Below are 18463 nucleotides of genomic sequence, written 5' to 3' on the forward strand. Positions count from 1 at the left end.
TACTCCAAAACAATAGCACTAACAAAAGAGATTTTTGAAAGCATCTCTGAAACTTCTGCCGAGAAATTTGCTTATCTCCTGGCTTCAGAATATTTAATTCTTTGCTTTACATTTTGGCACAAAGTTTTCAGTGTTCTATTTCTCTAGAATTTAGATAATTTTCCAAGTAAGTCATTTGTTAGTAATTACTTTCTTTTGCACTCGTCGCTTTTTGTTCAAAATGAGTTATTGTCAAAGAAGTAACAGAATTCAACCTTCTTTGTCGTTAACTTCCCGGTGACAGTTGTGGTTAACTGCAACTGATATATTAATGCCTTAGGTTTTGAAATTTCTGGAATGAAGTTTAGGAAGGTTGATGTTTTTTTGTTGGAAGCCATAATAGAAATGAATTTAGAGAGATGGTTATTGGTTTTTATCTTGGCTGCAGAAGTATTTGTAGAAGAGTGTTTGTTGGTGTTGCTATAGGAACATAGTCAAAACTACAGCAGCGAAAGCATGACAGCGTTGATTGGCTTACCTGAATTGTTCTTATTTTATTCCTAATTGACCACATTTGACTTTTTTTTTCTTTCTTAGCTGTCATAAATATCCGGATATTATAAGTCCAGAATACACCAGTTTCGAGAATACTACTATTTGGTCGCTTACTTCTTAGAGGCTTGGGGGGGGAAAAATCCTGCTTAAGGCACATCCAAATTTCCTGTTTGTAATGGTGATGGATCGTAATTAAAAAAATATGTATCTCCATGTATTCTTAGGCTAGTTTTGGTTCACTTGGGGATTTTTCTTCATGAAAACCACTTGGTAGTTACTGTTTTCAAGTTTTATTTACATTTTCTTTTACAAATCTGTTATGAAGTTATACTGTCCATGCTGTCCGTTTTAAGGTTTTAATAAAGCTACAATTTGTGTCAGGAGAAAGTAGTGGCACTAAGCAGTTTGTAGGGGAAAATAGCTCTCCTTCTGGCTTTTATAGACTCTCTTGCTCAAAGGAAGGACTGCCATTGAGTCGGTTACAACTTCAGTGGAAGATGTCTTGCAGCTGTGCCTTTTTGGTTTTCTTCCAGAGATAGTATTTGTGTGCACTGTCAGAATGTCTTAAAGGCCCACCCTGGAAAGGATTCAACTCTATAAAAGGAGTTTTGTTTTATAACCTTTCACATATTCTTATGGGGTTCTGGTGGTGACCGTGGTCTTTATTGTCTTGTCTTTTAAGCTGGCATTTTATTGAGACACAGGCTTCACAGTTTGAAAATAAGAATTACAGTTATAGTTATTGTATCTCGTAAAATACGAATGGCCAAATCCTTGGCACACACTACAATTAAAATGGCCCTTTCCAAACCTTGTGATTTTAGTCAGTTAGTTTTTTAAACTTCTTTTCTACTGCTATACTGGTATGAAGATGGCAGTCATTTGACTATATTTCTTCTAGGTAATTTAATAGATTTTGATTTACAAGTCAAGTTAATGTGTTAGAAGATTCAGGGAATCCCAAACAAAGTTTTTAAAAGACCAATAACTTTTCATGTTGAGAATAGTTCAGTTTAACCTGTTTTGAATCCTTTGTTGACATGAATGCTAAGAGAATTATCATTGAATATACTCTAGGGGATTGGCCATATTTTCTCCCCAAGTTTTCCTTTTCTCTTCAGTTTTTTTTTTTTTTTCTCTCCTTTAAATGTTCCAGAGTTCTCTAAGTTATATGGGATGGAGAACAGGGCTTTAGAGATACTCCTATATCACTAGTTTTCTCAGGCCACTTCCTCTGGCAGCCCATGTGTATTTCCAGTTACCTTCCCTTGGGGATGTCCTTCTGCTGTTCAAGATGAAGGGGTGTGTGTGTGTGTGTGTGTGTGTGTGTGTGTATGTACTTTTTAAAGTAATCTCTACCCCTAACCTGGGAATTGAACTCAGGACCCCAAGACTGAGAGTCACTTGCTGTACTGACTGAGCCAGCCAGGCACCCCTTCTTTTGTGGGTTTGATGCTGTTTTGTTTTGTTTTTTTTTTGTTTTTTTTTTTTTTACTTCTTCTGAACTACCTGCCATCCATTTTCCTTTTTCTCCTTTGTGTCTCAAGCCTCTCCCTACTCTCTCTCTCCCACCAAAAGCCTGCACCAAACAAAACCACCAAAACATCTGCTGTGCACAGATGTTTTCCTGCAACCTAGTACTTCTTGTAGTTATTCGTTCCCGATTCTCTCGCCTTTTTTCTATCGCTAAACTGGACATTAATCTACACTCACCTCTAACCCTCCTTTCTCCGGTATTTTTTTTTTTTTTTTAAGCCACTTGGCTTTTTCGCCCACTGTCCACTAACTTGTTCTTAGAGGTTACCAGCAGCCTTTTCACAACAATTTAAAAACTTCAGCAGTGCCTGAAGCAATGTGCCCTTGGCCCTGTTCTCCACTCCTCCTAGCCTGACTCTTCTCTTTTGGCAATATGTTCATGGTTTGTGGTCTTTCTCTTAGGCTGATCCTTCCAGCCTCCTTTATAGCTTCCTTTCTGTCTGCCTGGTGATTTATCTTGAGCATTTTTCTTTCTTCCTTTCTTTCCTTCTTTCTTTCTTTTTTAAATGTTTTATTTATTTTTGAGAGAAAGAGAGCACACGCATGGGAGGTGCAGAGAGAGAGAGGAAGACACAGAATCCGAAGCAGGCTCCAGGCTCTCAGCTGTCAGTACAGATCCTGACACGGGGCTCGAACCCACAAACTGTGAGATCATCACCTGAGCTGAAGTCAGACACTTAACCAACTGAGCCACCCAGGTGCCCCATAATGATGAGCATTTTTCTTACTCTGTTTTGCTGGGGTTTCATCTATTGCATAGCTTCAAATAACACTGATGGGCCAATGAGTTCCAAGTCTTAGCATGGAAACCGCGACTTTGTTGTTCAGACACCTATGTCTGACCATCCTGACTTTCCACCTGGCTGTACACAGGCCCTATAGTCCACGTGCATTCAACCTGGAAGCTTGTGCTTCTTTCATTCCTGTTTCCTACGTTTCTTGGAAACTCCTCACTACATTCATGGTGCTGCCCTGTCTGACCTTTGACTGCCAGGAACCTGGGAAATTTGCTGTTACTCCCACAATATAATTCATTATCAAATCCTGTCAATTTTGCCTACTAAATATTTATTGACTCCGTCTCTTCATTTGCCTTTGTTGCCCCTGCCTTAGTTGAGATGCTGTTTCCTGGATCACTGGAGCATCATCTTAACCAGTTTCCTTTGTGTCACTTGTTCTCACATGACTGCCCAGTATTTTCCATCGCCCGCAGGGTAGAGTTAAAACGTCGAAACTTTAGCATACCCATCACTTATTACTTGGCTGCCTTCTCCCTTGTCCATCTCGTCCACTCCTACCCTGTGTTCCAGGCGGACGAGGTACTTACCGTTCCCTACCACGCTTTTATCTTTCCTGATTCTGTGCCCTTCACTTGCTGTTCCCACGGTGAGGAGTGCGCTCCTACCCGCTTTCACTCCGCCTTGGAAGCACCTTCTTATCCTTCAAGGTCAGTTCAAACTTAACTCCGGGAAACATTCTTTCCTCTTCAAGTCCGTTACTGTTGAATTGTCTCTGCCTGTATTTTAGCTCTTCCTCTCTGTGCAGTAGAGTTAGTTATTTAAATACCCTCCTGACACTGCTGGAACCAGGTTTTACACAGGTTTGTAACCTCAACAGCTATCAGTAAAACAAAGAGCAGTTCCTCACTGAATGAATGGGTCTTAGCAAGACCCAAAAGTACAGAGCTGAAATCAAGATCTCCTAGGCAGAGGTGATGGTGAGTACTCTGGCTTGATGTTGGCTATTCTGTTTTGGGTGGGTTGGGGCTGTGGACCGAGGGCACATTTGCACCTGTGCTTCGGGGTTTTCTTTCACAATTCAAGGTCGGAGAGTTGAGTTGTTAAAGTGAAGCGACAACACGGAGCTGCAGTTTCAAGTGACCGAGCTAACAAAGTTGTGTGGTTTTGGAGGTACACAGGGTGCCCAGACAAGTGCCCAAGGCGTGCACATGGCCTGTGTCAGGCAGAGGGAGGAGTAACAGGTGAAGTGAGGAGAGGCTGGCTCTGGGGTTGTCCCTCCCCAGGGTGTGCTGTGTAGCTATGACTGCTTATCACACGCATCTTAACCTTTCCCTGCCTTGCCCAGCCAGGAGCAGTGTTCAGCTTTGTCCAGCGCGATTTGTCATGAGGCTTGTGTTGACCTGTTTGCTATTTATGCAGTTTCTAGTGGCGCCTCTTGGAAATTGTGGTGCCATTTTAAAGGAAAAGAGAGAAGAGAAAGAAGGGAAGTTACAGAGGGTGGATTAAGGTGAAGAAACATTTTTCCTTCCCCAAGTTGAGGGGGAAAAAATAGGTAAATGGAATTGGTAAGAGTTTACTCTATGTTCAGCGTTTGATTTTTAAAAGTAAACGTAAGGATACATTCAGCCATTTTTAGGAGAAAGCCTAGATGAATTTTTTGACCATCGGGATACTGTGTTCAACAGGAACTCACGTTCTTTTAGTAGTAGCTGTGTGGCGACTCTCAGACGATTCTTACAGTGGTCCTGTTACGTAGGTGGGTGGTCGGCTGGTGCCTTGACCGATTCAGTCACCAGCTAAGTGGTAACATGCCATGGCAACATGCAGACTCTCTGAATATGAATTTAATGTTCTTTCAGATTGAGAAGTATCAGTAGATACTTTCTTGGCAATGACCTCTTTGTTTCTCAAGACCTACTTTTTTGGGGAGTGGGAGCGTGTAGGGTTTTTCCTGGGTGCAGAGAGTGGGGGCAGAGCTGGGGAGCAGATGTCTACTGCATGCTTAGTCTCCGGGCTCTTTAGTCCTCTGGCCGTTGGAGAGCCGGAAAGGGCCTCTGTGCCGTGTGTTTTCTGTAACCGTGTCTCTGCTCTTTCCTTCTCATCCAGGCAGGGAGGCTTGCAACAGGGAAGGGCCATGGGATTATTAGACAGAATCTGACATCTTGCCTGGGTTCTGCTGCCCACTCCCTGCACAACCCAGGCAAATCCTCTAGCTTCTGGGCTTTGGGTACCCCAGATGTGAGAGGCAAGGGCCAGACATCCCTTATGGCTCCAAATTCTTTATTCTATAAAAACCCCATTTCGTTCAGCCGTGTATGTAGGGCGTTTCACAGGTACTGGCAAAGTCTTTGTTTCTGCTTTTTATGTTATGGGCTTTGTGACAGGTGCTTTTATTTTCTTTAACCCCTAAGTCAAGGTGGGTGTCACCGCCATATTATTAACAGTAGCATTGACTCACTTAAAATGAGCTCCAAATGAACCGAAACATCTTCAGTCTATGAGGCCTTCCTTGACCTCCTCCAGGGAGTTGTGCACTTTGCTGTGCCCTTCCTGTCCCTCTGTTGTAGCCTTTATCACACATGTTGTAATTGTTTATGTATCTGTCTTTCCTGCTAGACTGGTGAATTCTCTGAGGGCTGGAATGGGGAAGGATCTTTGAGTCCTAAGGGTTTAATGTCTGGTGCAAAGGTGGAACTCAGCAAATGTTTCTTAGGCACAATAGGATGAGAATGATACATTTTTTTAAAAGTTTGTTTATTTTGAGAGAGAGAAAGCACATGTGGGAGCAAAGGAGGGGCCGGGGGGGGGGGGGGAGAGAGCGAGAGAGAGAGAGAGAGAGAGAGAGAGAGAATCCCAGGTAGGTCTGTGCTATCAGTGCAGAGCCCAATGCAGGGCTTGATCCCACGAACCATGAGATCGAGACCTGAGCTGAAATTCAGAACCAGATAGTTAACCTACTGAGCAACCCCTGAAAATGATACTTTAAGGTGAATGCTGGATTACTGTATTTGCCTGAATGTGTAATTCTAATAGTGATGCGTTTGACTATTGAGTTAAAACTCTTAACAAATCCTTTTAACACTTTTTAGATGGTTTCAAAACATTAACCTGATGATGGATTCCCATTTACCACCTCTTTGTTTCCATTTTCTCCTGTACCTCTTCCTACTGTCTTCTCTACAAACCCTTTCTTTAAAAAAAACAAAAACAGAAACCAAAAAAAAAAAAAAACAAAAAAACAAACAAACCTGGGACCATACGGCAGATTTTTTCCCCAGAGTCTCATAAATCTATAGTACTTTCTAATGTTACATTTTTAAAAATGTGGTAGGGATGAAACTTTGCGGATGACTCATTTGCAGTTGTGCAGAGCATTCTGGATGTAGAGTCTGAGAGAAGATAAACTGTGGTGGTATGTGGTCGAAAGAGAACTTGTGCATAGAATCCATGGAACGAATGCAGTGGTTTTTTCCTCTTTTTTTCTTTTTTGCTGACATCAGATAGCGATGATAAAATGTAGGCTGTTAGAAAAATTTATAGACTAGGGAACCCATTCAGATTGAAAAAGTGATACAACTTTTCTCCATTTTGTTCAGGGAGTATATCCTTTGCATGCTGATTGGTAGGTGGGAAGAGTGGATTCTCTGTAATAATCAGTAGATTCAAAAATAGTGAGTTTTGGCTAGTACTTTTTAGGTTATTTTAAGCTTATGCCAGAAAATTGTTTCCTTTTTTTTTTTTTTTTTTTTCGGGTGTGACAGATTAATTGCTTTTCGGGCAGAGGCTAGATGAATAAAGGTGGAAAGATTGAAAGAAATGGTCTTCCTCATTGTCTTTCTACAACACAGATAACTTTATTTTCTGCACAGAGTTTGTGAGCTATGAATGACCTGTTAGATTATTGGGTCCTCTACATTCTGTTATGTTTTTTGTTTCCATAAAGCAGGAGGTAGGACAGTTTTAAAAGTCAAGAAATTATGATACTGAGTTTAGCATAACATTTTATTTATATATAAAATCACAAATATAAACATAGGAAAAATGTCCCCCAATCTAACTCCAACCAACTCCCTTGAATAAAAAAAAAAAAAAAAGTATTGTTAAAAAAAATAGTATTCTTTTTTTTAAAAAAAATTTTTTTTGAACGTTTATTTATTTTTGGGACAGAGAGAGACAGAGCATGAACGGGGGAGGGGCAGAGAGAGAGGGAGACACAGAATCGGAAACAGGCTCCAGGCTCTGAGCCATCAGTCCAGAGCCTGACGCGGGGCTCGAACTCACGGACTGCGAGATCGTGACCTGGCTGAAGTCGGACGCTTAACCGACTGCGCCACCCAGGCGCCCCCCCAAAAGATAGTATTCTTAAAAAAATAGTATTCTTAAAAATATAGTATTCTTAAAAAATAGTATTCTTAAAAAATAGTATTCTTAAAAAAATAGTATTCTTAAAAAAGTATTTGGAGGATCAGCTTCTAACCCCCCTCCCCCTTTTATAAAGTTTTATTTAAGTGGTATCTACACCCAAAGTGGGACTCAAACTCATGACCTCATGATCAAGAGCCACATGCTCCCCCTACTGAGCCAGCCAGGTGCCCCTAATTTCCCCTTTTAATGGAATAATGAGACAGTGTCAGCACATGACTATTTATGATTTTCCCAAGACAGAGTTTAGATCTAAATTCGTATTAACAGTTTTAAAAAAAAAAAAATTTTTTTTTAATTTACTTTTGACAGGAAGAGACAGAGACATGAGTGGGGTAGGGGCAGAGAGAGAGGGAGCATATTAACAGTTTTTTTATGGGAGGACATTTGTGGATGTACTTTGTGTACTTTAATGTGTTTAAAATCTTACTGGGAATGGATGCTTTAAATGACCCTGGCTTTGGTTTGTGTACTTCTTCCAGTAACCCACTGAATAACCTTGTAGAAGTTATTTCACTTTGGGTTCAGTTTACTCATCTTGAAAACACAGGTGTTCGAATTGGCGGAAGAGTACGTTGGCTTTGGAAAGCAGCTGTGCTCGTCACTAGACTGCCAGTGCCACCAGCATTGGCTCTGAAGACTGGTGTAAATTCTGACTCTACCCCTTGTTGAGTGTATGAGTTTGGAAACTCATTTATGTTTTCTGGGTTCTCTTTTTATCTACCATATGAGTCATTTGTTCTGCTTCGAAATTATAGTGCCACAAAACTCCCTTTTCTGTCTTAATTCTCTTAACCTTTGATTAGAGCATGAAATCCAGATGTCTTCTGAGCAGGATCTTGTATATTGGAGACCGCAGAGGAGCTTGAGCAATGACATTGGGCTTCATAATTAAGAATGTAGGTGCCTTCATCAGCTTGGGCTGCCATAGCATGTTACTGTTGAGTGGCTTCAGCACGTTTATTTTCTCACAGTTCTGGAGGCTGGAAGTCCGAGATCGGGGTGCCAGCATGGTCTGTTTCTGGTGAGGGCTCCCTTCTTGGCTTGTAGATGGCTGCCGTGTAGTGAAGCAAGAGAGCAGGAGAGCAGGAGAGAATGAGGGGACTCTCTGGTGTATCTCTTCTTATCAAGGCACTAATTCCATCATGATGGCCCCACCCTTAAGACCTCATCGAAATCTAATTATCTCCCTAAGGTCTCCTCTCCAAATATCATCACTGTTGGGAATTAGTGCTTCAGCATATGCATTGGGGAGGGGGGGACACAGTGCAGTGTTTAGCAGTAGGAGAGTTAAGAGGGTAGGAGGCACAGGGGTGATCAGAGATGCCTGGATGGGTTGTAGACCTCCTCTACCATTGGCAACTTCACTGGATCCAGTGCTACGTGTTAGGAGTTCTGATGCTTACGGGTTCTGTGGAGTAATACATTTCAGGAAAAGGTTTGGAGCCAATACTTTTTTTCAAGCATATTGAAGTAAATCTGTCATTGTGCTGCAGTATATATTAAAAAATACATTTAATATTTAAAAAATGAAGGAAGAACGTAATAAAAGATGATGCTTTTAATTGAATAAGATTGACTCTGTTAAAAAGTTCACCACATTGCCCTTTTGTGAACCACTGAAAACCTTGTGGTAGATACTGAAGTTTACTTCCATTATATGGAATGATTGTTTTGTTTGTTTGTTTAAGTTTTGTGTTTGTTCATTTTGACAGAGATCAATGTCTTCAGAGCTGTCACTGGAACACATTTTCACTGTTACCATAAAGCAAACTTTACCTTTTTCTGTTAGTGGGTACAGGTGACATCTTATTTGCCTAAATCTCTGAAGTGTTTTCTTTAGAATTTAAAAAGACTTTTTTCAAGACTCTGTAGGTGAAGTGAGCATGTAATACTCATTGACCTAAGAACTGCTTGATAGAGCGCGATATAGCAGTAGCGGGGTGAGGTTGTACAGAATCATGCTTGGATCCAGAGTCATTCTTGGTCCTGATTTGCTCATGTATATATATCTACATGGGAACACACATACACACCCAAATTTATTTCTTTATTAAAAAAAATTTTTTTTTTGATGTTTGTTTATTTTTGAGAGAGAGGTGGGGGAGGGACAGAGAGAGAGGGAGGCTCTCTCTGGGCTGAGAGCCTGATGCGAGGCTCGAACCCACAAACTGAGATCATGACCTGAGCTGAAGTCAGACGCTTAACCAGTTGAGCCACCAAGGCATCCCTACACACGAATTTAAATTCTGGAAATGCAAAGGACGGAGGGCTGGTTATGTACAATTAAGGAAAATTAGTCTTTGATCTCTGACTTGAATCTTGTCACTAAAGGAAAATGCATTAACGTTTTTAAATGTACTTTGTTTCCCTTGTGTATTTGTATTCAGTATGACGTATGGATATAGGCTTACCTTTTGTATCCATCATGTCTGAGTATTGACAATAACAAAACAGGGATTTATCAGCTTTGTAATTATGTGATGGCACTATAAATCTAAATTAAAACAAACCTCTATTTTTAAATATAGAATGAATGAATAAGCAAATTCTTTTGTGAATAAGCAAATTCTTTTACAGATGAATCAAAATAGATGTTTTTATGTATTGAAAACTGGACTTTGTGTGTATATGGCTTTTTTATATCTGAAACTGATAGAGTTTATAAGGAGAGATTATTAGATTATATGCTGTATACATATGCTTTTGGTGTCTATTTGTAGGGTGGATTAAAATGACAGAACTAAAAACAAAGTTGGGGGGGGGAAGGAAAAAAGTTCGTGGGTGCAAACCCAAAGCAAAGCGAAAAGGATACAAAAACAGGAAAAATCTTTCAGCAAGAGAATTACAAAAACTGTAATCCTAAAATTGGTCATTATTAACACTATTCTTTATGGAAAGTGTTCTTCATTTAGTGGGTAGAACAGGCAGCAGGAAGATGACTTTTTCTTTGACCCGTGTGGATTTTGTAGCCGAGGAATGAAGTAACTTGGAACCAAGCTGGGCTTTTCTACTGAGCATGCCCCTTCTCCAGCAGGGTCCAGCCTGGGTGGGGCCAGTCTTGCTCATTAAGCTTTTGGAAGCTGGATTTCCATCAGCTTTCCAGTCTCCTAATGACAGTGAACAGCAGACAACGGGCTCGATGAACTTTTTAAGAAGCTGTGTATGTATTTTAAGGGGGAGATTTTGAGGAAGTTTCTGTTGGAGCAGTTGGGTTTGGTGGTCTATGCTTGTTTGTTTTTGCTTTTGAAGAAAGTTTGCTTTTGAGACTGTCCATATCCAGGGGACTGAAAATTTGGAGAATACTAATGTACAGAGTACATGGAACCTGGGTATGTATGCTCTTTGGCAAGGGAACATGTTCAGTTATATTTGATCCAAGTTTTATGAAAAATAGATTTTTTTGGTGGCCAGAGTTTAGTTTTGCCTCACTTGTTTGCATTTTTCTAGGCAGATGTTGACTTATGTCAACGTAAGTGCTTTTTCAGGTTTGACCTATGAGAATAACGAAGCTAGTTGGTTTATTTTACATACTTGTCCTGCTCTTCACAGGTGATTTATTCAGTGGTACAATATACTATATGAAAGTTAATTATTCCTAAAGCACAATGAGAACCATGTAAGGTTAATAGTCTACAGTTACTTTTGAAACATGTTGAAGGATGACCAATTTTAATTTATAGAATGCTTCATTTTCATGCTAATTTGTTTGATTAAAAAGGAGTTGTACTGTGCCTGGCACAGAGTTGAATTCACGTTTTTTAGCCTCTACAGATTAGTGGCCATTAACAGTGGTTAAGAATTGTATGTTGTTTTGATGTTGTCACACCCGAAGTAAATAAATGTTGGTTAAATAAGGATAGGTATTAACCTCTTTTTTTTTTTTTTTTTTTTTTTACTGAATATGTAATCTGTTGTCACATTGAAGAATAGTGACAACTCACTATTGTTGCCCAGATTCTGACATCCAGACTTGGAAAGAATGGTCTTCCTGCTTTTTCTTGATCTAATTCCCACCCTTAAAAAGAACCTAGTTTGAGTGTTACTTTCTAACAAAACAAAACCACCACAGTGATCGCCAGATGATCTCTGCAAGTTCCTTTATTGTTGGCACCATATGGAATGCTCTTCTGCTGAAAGAATTAGCCAGTACATTTGGGGGAGGAGGGCACATGTGTACTTGTGAAGTTTAAGTTTTCTATTTTTGGGCCCAACAAAGAATTGTCTCTTAAAATTATTGGCAACTTGGGCGTGGGAACAAATAACTGTAGAGATGATTCTGGTGATCTCGACAGCCAGCCAGTCGTAGGCGCCCCGTGTCTGTGCAGCGTTCCTGTGCACGTTCTAGGATACATTGGTGACCTGTGTACGGTTTAACATCTTAGCTTGATTGCAGACTTGGAAAGGGAAATTTTAAACGCTGACATTTAGTTTGCTTGAATTTTTTGTTGGACCCCTGAAAATTGAATGCCTGGCATATTCTCCCGTGGGATCCTGTACTCCACTCACGATTACACATGTTGAATTTTGAGAATCCTACCTCCAAAGAAACAAAGAAATTTTGTTGAAGCAAAAACCTGTTCTAGCCAGCCTCACCTAAAAAGTAGTTGTTTGAAGCTCTTACTAATAAGTAAAGTAGTTTTGAACTAAACTAATGTTCAGAGTAGAAATACTTGTGTGTGTGTGTGTGTGTGTGTGTGTGTGTGTGTGTGTGTGTGTGTGGCGGGGGGGTGGGGGGACGGTTTTAGGCATTCCAAATGGCATGTCTCTAATTCCATTGTAGTTACAGCTTTTCCTGCCTGGGGAAAGTTGCTTTTATCACGCCAGGCGTGGAGGGTCCACAGCTAACAGTCTACAGCACCTTCTGCTGACTGGCCAGAGGACTGGTGTCAACGTTTAGTTAGGCTTGCTTACCTAAGCTAGAAAAATCATGCAGTTCAGTCTCCTATGTTAATTAAGAATATATACTATGCGTTGGCATAACTGGTAGTGCTGTAAATATTTAAAATGGCAGAAGAGCTAACGATCAAAGTTGTAAATGTACATTCTGTTTTTTGACAAGGTTCAGATATTTATGCCTGTTGACTGCAGTGTTCCAAAGCTTATGGAGAAGAGGATTTGAAAGTGTGAGATCAGTGTAGGCTCCAGCCTGGTGGCCTTGTCATAGCGTGGCGAGTTGATTGATTTTGACAAGACTTTGTCTTACGACCTATTAAAATGCAGCGTCTGCAGCCTGTGCATTTATCCTGTGCAGTTAACCTTGATGGATTTGTCGTTAGCTTATTTGGGAAAAGCCTCCTGAACCACTGTTATTTTTAAGCTAAAGAATTTAGAGTTTGAGTCACACAAATAGTATTAGACTTGGAGAGTTCCACGTGATCAGGTGGGTTTTCTGATGGGGCTGGGTAAGGATCCTATTCTGATGGTAGTTGTAGGATGAGCTCAGAAAAAGCCTGCTCCCTGGTGTCTGGTATGATGAGGAGAGATTGTTGGCTTTGCTCTGTTTTGAGCCTGGTTATGATGTCATTGGAGGAAACTGCACATTAGTGTATTTTTCTTTTCTAGAGAATGTCCTATGATGGTGGTACAAATAAGTATTTCCTAAATACTTAGGAGCATCACAAAAGACGTTTATTGAGAAGCTACCAGATGCATCACGCCGCACTAGAAACATGTTATTATTCATCATCTGTACAAAAGTTTTGCTCTTCATGTGAGCATAGGTGCAGAAGTGGGCAGGGGAGAGGTGTAGACAGGAAACATGACCTTGTGCGTGTCAGGTCAACTTTGTTCCTGCTTTTCCCTATAAACTTGGAGGAAGCTGCTCACAGAGATCAGGGATGTTTATGTATGTCCAGCTTAGAAGTTGAATAAGAATCTTCCCATTCTGTTTTATTCCCCTTTAAAAGTGTTTTCAAATTTCAGAGAACTCTGTTTCCGAGTTCCCTGTTTGTACTCTTCCAGGAGAGAATGGGAATAATTTTTTGGGCCTACCTGCTTACGCACCAGTGTTTATACATATATATAGAGAGAAAGCCATCTTTTCCCCCTAGCTGGTTGATGGTGAGCCGGGCTAATTCAAAAATTCGAAACAAATTCGTTTTATATGTTGAAGAAATTTATAACCAGGAAGATTTTATTTGGATTTTTTATTCAAGTGACTTAAATTTTTCCAGACAGCGAATATATCTCTAGCAAACCAATTGAGAATGAGAATTAAGTTTTCTTTAAAAAGCACGGTGCCTTTTTGTATTTCAGGAGTGTTAAACCAAGAGTTCCCATGTGGGACCATGTGTGACCTCCTAAAGACAGGACAATGGTATCGTCACAGAAAACCTTGTCAGGTCTTCAGACTAGTAGTAATTTCTGATCTGAATGAGCAAAATCTCTGAATTAGTGACACGTGGTTTGAATGTATATTAACACTAACCTTTTTTTTTCTTAACATTTTTTTTTAACGTTTATTTATTTTTGAGAGAAAGAGAGCACGAGTGGTGGAGGGGCAGAGAGAGAGGGAGGCACAGAATCTGAAGCAGGCTCGAGGCTCCGAGCTGTCAGCCCAGAGCCCTATGTGGGGCTCGAACCCACAAGCTGTGAGATCATGACCTGAGCTGAAGTCTGATGCCTAACCAACAGAGTCACCCACGCACCCCATATTGACGCTAGTCTTGCTACCTCAGTCCCTCACTAGGCCGAGAACAGGATTCTGTTCACCTGTACCGCTGGTGTCTGGTTACCTGTGCTGTGAAAGGGCTGAAGAAACATTTGCTTTGAGAGAAGGGCCTAAAATCTGCAACCCACATTCTGAAAATAGGTGAAATTTATAAGGGGCTACGTTAGAACATACTGCTTAGGACTGTAAGCCTCCAAGTTGGTAATAATAGTTTGCTTCTTGCTTTTTCTTTTTTTATGTTGTATTTAGTTTTGAGAGGGCACGAGCAGGGGAGGGGCCGAGAGAGAGGGACAGAGGATCTGAAGCAGGCTCTACGCTGACAGCGGTGAACTGTGGGGCTCGAACTCACAAACCGTGAGATCACGACCTGGGCTGAAGTCAGATGCTCAATGGACTAAGCCGCCCAGGTGCCCCGTCTTTTTCAACAGATAGTGACTTGTCGGCCATTATGCTAGTGTTGGTTGTGTAACAGTGAAGCTGTTTGGGATTGGTGGCGGTATTGTAGGAGGGCTCTGGAGCTGGACAGCCTGGGTCTGAATCGAGGCTCTTCCGTGTATCAGGTGTATGGCTTCATGCAAGTCCTTTATCTTGTCTTTCCTTCTTCATCTGTAACATGGGAATGATCTTAGTTCCTACTTCAAAGCGTTGTGAGGATTAAGGGAATTGCTACACTCAGAGTCTCTAGAACCATGCTCAATAAATAGCTGATATTGTCACTATTATTTCTGTTCTTACTATTTTTAGTGAACGAAGGGGCATAGTGCCCTCCCCTCCCACCCCGTTTTTTGTTTTTTTTTTGGCCAGAATCCCTATTTGATGACAGTGGCCCACCATTTATTATGAATTTACTGTGTGCCAGGCACTTTATGTATAGCATCTAATTACATCCTTAGGGCATCCCAGTGAGAATGTATTCTATCCCTGTTTTGCTTATGAGGAAACTGAAGGCTAAATAATAAATATCCCTGGGTACACCACTAGTAGGAGACAGAGCTGGAATTCTAATCCTGGTCTTTTTAGCTTCCAGACTTGATCTCCAAACCACTCTGTTATTTTATCCAAAGATTAAATAGCTTCACACAGAAAGGATGTAGCTCCATCTGACTGTTAAAAAACTGGGGCCTTGAGGAGGGCACCTTTTGGGATGAGCACTGGGTGTTGTATGGAAACCAATTTGACAATAAATTCATATTAAAAAACAAACAAAAAGCAAAAAACTGGGGCCTTGTCTGAGAGCAGGAATTCAATGCAGTTGATCAGTATTCCTGACCACACCACTCGTAATTGCTTCATGACGAGCCAGTAGGGTTCTGGATGTCTCTATCATCTTGATTAGTGTGTGCTTTTGGAGTGCCCAATATGATGACGTTTATGTGCATTTTGATGATGAGAATGGTGGCCAATATTGGGATCCTTAATGGCTATGTATAGTATCTGCTTATTGAGCCCTCACTCTAGGAAAGGGAATCTATTTCTGGGATGACCCTAGTTGCTTGTGGAGAAGATTCTGCCTGGCACAGATCTTTATTGATGTAATTGTGTTTTTAAAATTTTTATTCCAGTGTAGTTAGCATACAGTGTTGTCTTAGTTTCAGGTGTACAATGTAGTGATTCACCAGTTCCATACCTCACCCAGTGCTTATCATCTCGACGTAATTCTTGAGAGCAGCAGGGACTTGGCTTATAACAAATGAGATCGTTAGCTCTTACCTTAGGTGCTACTGGAACTGAACATTGTTGAAAATTGTCTTGATTTTCATGTACCCCCCCTCCAATATGACGAAAGAGAATCTTACACTTTGATGAACTCTTAAGATTTGTTTGTTTGTTTGTTTCATTCTTAGAGTTTTTAAAATAAAGATTAATCCTTTATCTTACTCAGATATTAACCCAGATACTGGGTTTAAAAAATTTGAGCATCAGGAAAAACGAACATTCGACAGCCATGGCTCTTAGGCTATGAGGGCCATAGAACCCAGAGGGGAGTAGTAATCACCCGATACAGTTCTGTATGTGTTCCCAGTTTCTTAGGGCTTATTTTCTGATGCTTGCTCCGGAATATGCAGAGGCTAATAGTGTCTGCGAGTAGCTGAAACCCCATTGTTCTCATAGTAGGGAGTGTGTTCTTTCACATACCAGGAAGCACAACCCTAGGACCTGGCCATGTGCAGCATGCCAGCTCTAGTATGTCACTTTGTCCTCAGGCTTTCTCCCTTCTTGGATACTCAAGATGGCAACAGCACTTCTAGAGTCAGGTATCCAGGGCTTCGAGACAGAAGAGGGGCCTTTCCCTTTTGGCTCCTTTTAGTGGAAGGAATCTTCCCACCAATAGACTTTCCGCAAGTCTTCTCGACAGGGGGAGGGGGACTACTGTGATTGCCTTGGACCAGTAGATCATTGCCTTTTGGCCTGGCCTGCAGCCAGCCCCCGCTGGCATGCATGTGTAAGAGAGACAAAAGCTGAAGAAAATTTGGGTTCTGTTTAAAAAGGAGAAAGGGTGGAGGAAATACATGCTCTGAATGTAATCTGATCCTGCCTAGGCTTGAACTAGCCGAGGGCCACAGTTCATATCTTTTGTGTATGTGGCTTTAATTTAAGCCAGATGCTAGCTTATGTCTTTGCAGAAATAGTTCAGTCTCTCTTATAGATCCTTATCCCTTAAAAACAAAACAAAAAGAACAAAAAAGAAGCCAAAGAGTGTGTTATTAAGGTAACTAGGGTGGGTAGCATTGGATTGTTTAAAAAAATAACTCATTTATCCTCCCCATATAGATAATTTAAACTAACAGATCATCCCTTTGGAATGTGGTGACACTTATTTGAATATGGGGTATAGGTGTCTATACACCTGACACTTAAGAAAAATCAGGGGCGCCTGGGTGGCGCAGTCGGTTAAGCGTCCGACTTCAGCCAGGTCACGATCTCGCGGTCCGTGAGTTCGAGCCCCGCGTCGGGCTCTGGGCTGATGGCTCAGAGCCTGGAGCCTGTTTCCGATTCTGTGTCTCCCTCTCTCTCTGCCCCTCGCCCGTTCATGCTCTGTCTCTCTCTGTCCCAAAAATAAATAAAAAAAGTTCAAGAAAAATCAACCTACAAGAGAGGAATTACATGCAGTCTGCTCGAAGTCGTCCTGTTTTTGTCATTCCTTTCCCTCTCCAGATACTTTTCATTTTTCCTCCCTTTCGTCTTCCTCCTTTTCCCTCTTCGCCTCCTTTTACTTGCTGTACAGATTTAAGAAGCACTGCTTTCATTATTTCCTAACGGGTTAGGTGGCCGCTGAGTCATTTCTATATTGAGGTTGCTGTTTTGTCTTTTTCTCACATTTTTTGCTTGTAGGGAAGGTAGTTGGGTATTAAAAGACTTCTTCTTGGGCTATAGGGCTGTGTAGGGACATGAACATAAGCCAGAAAATTGTTCTGCATATCCTCTGCCCAGTCACCACCACGGATGAAAACCAGTTTTGTCAGACCTAGAAAGTGACAAAATTGAAACGGTGCACACATGGCCAATATTATAGAAGTTTAATAGTTATTTGTTGCACAATTTGTTTTCTTTCTCAAAGTTCACAGGAAAGCGCCTCTTGATTCCCTTGCCACCATTTTGAAGTTTAGAAATGCATCCTTTTCCATTTTGTTAAATCTGGAGTGTCCTAAGTAATGGATTGAACTTTGTTGGTAGAAATCAAAGACTGCCGATTGCTCTCATCTCTGCAGAGGGGGAGGGCCGCTCAGCTGGCAGCACCTACCCCATTCTCTGTACAGGGATTTTGTTAACAGTGAGGGCTCTTAAAGTAGCACTGGTTTTCGTGAGGTTTTAAGGAAACCTCTACACCCGATAGTTAGCTTGAACCCCTTACTTGAAGTTCTTCATAGGAGTGTCTAGAGTTGTGTATCTGCTTTGCTTTGCTGGTTGTAGTACTCCGCTTAGGGACCAGTGTCTTCTGTAGCATGATGTTCTGCATCGTATGGTAGGTTGTTTAGCCTGGTGATAGAGACAGCTCCTGGGAATTGACCGCCCTTTTTTTTTTTTTTTTTTAATTTTTTTTTTCAACATTTATTTATTTTTGGGACAGAGAGAGACAGAGCATGAACAGGGGAGGGGCAGAGAGAGGGAGACATAGAATCGGAAACAGGCTCCAGGCTCTGAGCCATCAGCCCAGAGCCTGACGCGGGGCTCGAACTCACGGACCGTGAGATCGTGACCTGGCTGAAGCCGGACGCTTAACCGACTGCGCCACCCAGGCGCCCCTGACCGCCCTTTTTAAAAGTTAAAAAAAAAAAATACAAAACAAAAAAAAGGTGGTTTTGCATAACACAGCTTTGTACCTAACCAGTGCTGATCCTCTGTTGATGGTTTTCTGCTTGGTTGCGTGTTAAGTGATGCATGCTTTTTCTCATGGAGCTGTTACAATAGTGAACACTTTTGTCAACCCAGATGGAGTATGCCAACATGGTAATTGTGTCAAAACCACATGCTTGTCTAATGGGCTGGCCGTTCCCAGCAATATTCTTTTTGGTTGCTTATAAGCAGAAAGGTCTTTACTTAGTATGTTGTATAACTG

At 41.2% G+C, this 18463-nt stretch overlaps 1 protein-coding gene across 29 annotated transcripts in view; it reads left to right on the forward strand.

The window, feature by feature from the left end:
• Positions 1–18463, forward strand: part of EPB41L2 (erythrocyte membrane protein band 4.1 like 2) — a 229663-nt gene that overhangs the window by 79152 nt on the left and 132048 nt on the right. The window contains exon 1 of one of the 29 annotated variants that reach the window (XM_040449198.1): positions 3764–3787. The exons of 26 other annotated variants lie outside the window; for them this stretch is intronic. The gene's annotated coding sequence lies outside the window, so the exon portion shown is untranslated. 2 more of the 29 variants (XM_040449196.1, XM_040449195.1) reach the window with 2 other exon arrangements.

This window comes from Herpailurus yagouaroundi, unplaced genomic scaffold (genome assembly GCF_014898765.1).
Source record: "Herpailurus yagouaroundi ecotype Mexico unplaced genomic scaffold, PumYag 198, whole genome shotgun sequence".
NCBI lineage: Eukaryota > Metazoa > Chordata > Mammalia > Carnivora > Felidae > Herpailurus > Herpailurus yagouaroundi.